The 4,387-nt window shown below is 39.9% G+C and overlaps 1 long non-coding RNA gene across 2 annotated transcripts in view; it reads right to left on the reverse strand.

The window, feature by feature from the left end:
• The window catches only part of LOC111539010, a 165,685-nt gene extending 164,312 nt beyond the window's left edge, over positions 1-1,373 (reverse strand). Inside the window, exon 1 of one of the 2 annotated variants that reach the window (XR_003309680.1) lies at positions 1,262-1,373. This is a non-coding gene — a long non-coding RNA (uncharacterized LOC111539010). The remainder of the gene's footprint in view (positions 1-1,261) is intronic. The other variant, XR_002730538.2, reaches the window with a different exon arrangement.
• Between the last annotated feature and the right edge of the window lie 3,014 nt (positions 1,374-4,387).

Raw genomic sequence — 4,387 nt, forward strand, 5'->3', positions numbered from 1 at the left:
GAAGGAAGGAAGGAAGGAAGGAAGGAAGGAAGGAAGGAAGGAAGGAAGGAAGGAAGGAAGGAAGGAAGGAGAAAGAAGGGAAATTTTTCTGGATGGGAGAACTTTGTTTTGTTGAACTGCTCGTTCTTGGCTTTGGAAATCTGGAAACACAACATGAGAAAGAAGAACTGGCTCTGCTTAATAAAGAATTGAAGAATTTGCAGTTCTCCCAAAGAAAACTCAGGAAGGAGAGGGATTGAGACTTTGCTCTAGATGGAGAAGAGGGAGAAGGGAAGCCCACAGGCAATGGGCATTCAGTGAATGGCACGTCCTCTAACATTTAGATTCAAACCAGTAGAGTCACTGCTTCCATCTGCCTGCAACTTGCTACAGAGTGGGGAAAAAAAGTAAACCCAAGGAACTAAACAGAATCTACAAAATTGTAACAGTGAGGTTAAGTTTGAATAAGTTTTTAGTGAGATCTTTTCATAGGTTAAGTGACAACGTATAAGCTAACACTGCAGTCATTCATCCAGTCTAAAATGCATGTTTTTCACATTTTGATGTCTCTCCAGTTCAGATTCACCTTGCAGCCAATAATGAGTTAATATTAATTGGCAATGCCTTATTTTTATTTTCTTTCTTGGAGGCAAGCAGAAGAATGTTACGTCTTACAAATGGCCTCTCAGAATCTATGAATATGGCAGCTCTGTATTGGTCCATTTTCACACTGCTATAAAGAAATACCAAAGACTGAGTAATTTATAAAGGAAAGAGGTTTAATTGACTCACAGGCTGCAAACTTTCCAAACTCTTATGTTCTGCTTCCCTTTTAAACGTAAGTTCCAATTTCAGATCATCTTTCTCAAGTTCAAAGTTCCACAGATCTCTAGGGCAGGGGCAAAATGACACCAGCCTCTGCTAATGCATAGCAAGAGTGACCTATGCTCCAGTTCCCAAGAAGTTTTTCATCCCCATCTGAGAACCCCCTCAGCCTGGACTTCATTGTCTACATCACTATCAGCATTTTGATCAAAACCATTCAACAAGTCTCTAGGAAACTGCAAACTTTCCCACATCTTCTGCCTTCCTCTGAGCCCTGCAATCTGTTCTAACCTCTGCTCATCAACCAGTTCCAAAGTTGCTCCCACATTTTCAGGTTATCTTTACAGCAGTGCCCCTCTCCCGGTATAAATTCATTGTATTAGTCCATTTTCACACGGCTATAATGAAATACCTGAGACTAGGTAATTTATAAAGGAAAGAGGTTTAATTAACTCACAATTCCGCATGGCTAGGGAAGCCTCGGGAAATTTACAATCATGGTGGAAGGAGAAACAGCCACCTTCTTCACACGATGGCAGGAGAGACAGGAGTGAAGGAGGAACTTCCAAACACACAAAACCATCAACTCTTATAAGAACTCACACCATCATGAGAACAGCATGGGGGAAACCGCCCCTATAATCCAGTCGCCTCCCTCCCTCAACATGTGGGGATTAAAATTTGAGATAAGATTTGGGTGGAGTCGCAGAACCAAAGCATAACATACTCCAACAGATGTGCCAATGACTTCAACGCTTCAGACTATGTTTCACAAATACTGGAACTATCACAGTCCTCAGGTTGAAATGTCAGACTACAAGCCAGCAAAAACAGAGTCAGGTTTATTTTTTTAATTGGTATCTCCGAGAGTTCAGATAGTCCTTATCTAAGCTCCAACATATGGTAGAGCACAGAGAAGAGTCCAATTTCATTTTTCTGATACCTTTTTCATAAGCTGATGACCCAGCTAACCATGTGCTTTGATTAACTCACTGGGTCGTAAATATCTTGAATCCTTCCACCCTCATCACCACAGAGAAGGCAATTCAGAGCCCTGCACCTCTGTAAAAAAAATTTTTTTAAAGAAAATATATTTATTTGGGAATAAAGCAATTCAATGGGAATACATATGCCATACTAAAGCATGTGTGTTTTTAGGGAGCTAAATGAAGACAAAGGTTTTTAAAGAAAAAAAAATACAGCATACTTAATTGTTCTGAAATAATTATCCAGGGCTACAGAGAGAAATAACAAGGTTGATGCCAGTCCAAGGTTGGACAGGCAGTTATTGGGCAGATGTCCTCGTAGAAGTAGTTTTTGTGTAAGGCTGTGACGGCCTGTGTTTAAGGTCGTGATTTTTGCAGTCTTTTTAAAATTCCAACTTCTACTTTAGATTCAGAGGATACATGTACAGGTTTGTTACATGGATAAATTACATGTCACTGGGGTTTGTTACACAGATTATTTCATTATCCAGATAATAATCATAGAACCCAATAGGTAGTTTTTTGATCCTCACCTTCCTCGCATCTTCCACCTTCAAGTAAGCCGCAATCTACTGTTTCCCTCTTTGTGTCTATGTGTACTCAATGTTTAGCTCCCACTTACAAGCAAGGAAGTGTGATATTTGGATTTCTGTTTCTGCGTTAATTCTCTTAGGATAATGGCCTCCAGCTTCATCCATATTGCTGCAAAAATAATGTGATTTTATTCTTTTTTTAGGGTGGTGTAATACTTTCAGTTCAATTAGATTATTTCCTCTCTGCAAGACTCATTGTCCATTTTTAACATTCAGTTGAGTCTGGGAAACTTGCATAATTTTTATTCCACATTTTTCTTCTGAAAAAAAAAAAAAAGACTTGGACTTTCTAATTCCATCTTAGCAAAGTGGATAGAGTAGATACTCCAGGAACAAAAGGTGCCAGACAAGGGTCTTTAGTAGAATGAGGAGCATGGCACTGCGAGAACCTTCTTCAATGATGCTACAAATCTTCAGTAAAAACTCCCGTGTGCACTCCCGCACACACAAGCACACAATCACACACACTTACTTAACGTATTTGAATTTCTTGTTAAAGATTATTATTTTGTAGCTAGATAATAATGGAACAAAACAGTCAGTGTGTGTGGTGAAGGGAACTGATTGTATACATGAACATTAACCAGAGTCATTCATGTACAAAGGTTAAAAATGATGTGATAAACAGGCAAAGGAGGTTACGTGCATTTTCACTGAATCTTGTTGTTGGCACCTGAAACAAGCTGGCAATAGCTAAATCTCAGCGATCACTCAACGTGTGCCAGGCATTCGCACACAATATCACTAACACCCATGACAGTCCTTCAAGGGAGGTTCTGCTGTCTGAGCGATTATGTGATACGCCTAAGGTCACAGGATCAGCAAATACTAGGGCTGAGATTTAAACCCAGAGCTGTCTACTGCCGAAGCTTTCGCTCTCTTCCTTGTGCCATGCTGCTTCTCATTTTAGGCTTGGTCTCCACTTCCCAGCCCTTGAACCAGTTCTCCAGGTCGGCCCCATTAGCACTGCATCTCGGAACAAAGCTGCAGCTGCGCCGCCAATCTTCCGGTGGTGAGTAACCTTCCTGCTTTGCATCTGACCTCGTGTCCTCCATTGAGTACTGACAGGTAGCAGTAGTCCTTCCTTTCTGAAAATGTCACTGAGCCATCTTCCCAGAGAAAAGGCAGTGCTGACATTCTACTTTTCCTGTGACTCCCTGGAGAACGTTTAATCCCCATGACCTTGTGGCTGTTTAAAAAGAGCCAATCCTCAGACCTTGTCAGTCAGTGACAGCCAGCATTTTGTTTAATAGGCCTGAGGGTGGGCTTGGTCTGCAGTGGGGAAGGGTAACATCTGCTGGAGTTTAAAACGCAAATGGGGTTTCTCAGTGATTATTATTCATCAGCAGTACTCAAATGCATATTTTCCCTGTGTTTCTGTTTATAATCAAAAACAAATCCCAAACACAGATATTAAAATCTACATTGTTTTTATGACAACCTAGCAAGATGCCTCTTTCTGACTGACTGGGAGGATACCCCTGACCCTTGTTTGAATTTTCTGACACCAACAATTGAGTATTAAAGCATTATTTAGAATTATTGAAGTGTAACATCTATGGACATTCACAGTTACCACTTACTAAGCCAATGCTGACTTTGGTGATTTATTTATACTACCCAATTGTATCCTTCTAATAACTCTCCATATATAAAATTATCTCCATTTCACAGATGAAAAAATTCAAACTAAGTCAGTGTCTCAGGACTTGGGCTGTTCTGAGAACTGTTTGTCATCCATCTATCATGGGATTAGTGTACAAATTGAGAGTGTTGAAAAACTTTTATAGGCATTTGACCCTGCCATGATAACCCAGCAATATTAGATTTTTCTAGTAATTTGTTTTTACTGTATTTTACAAAAGTTTCAATCCACAATGGTTTGGAATTAGAAAACAATTTTCCCTTTATCAAAGATGGTTTTAGAAGCACTGTTCCAGTAAAACCCTCCCTCTGGAATGATAGTCCAATGTGTGGGAAAAAATAATTTGAATGATTCTAACT

The sequence above is a fragment of the Piliocolobus tephrosceles genome, chromosome 3 (genome assembly GCF_002776525.5).
Source record: "Piliocolobus tephrosceles isolate RC106 chromosome 3, ASM277652v3, whole genome shotgun sequence".
NCBI classification, from domain to species: Eukaryota; Metazoa; Chordata; class Mammalia; order Primates; family Cercopithecidae; genus Piliocolobus; species Piliocolobus tephrosceles.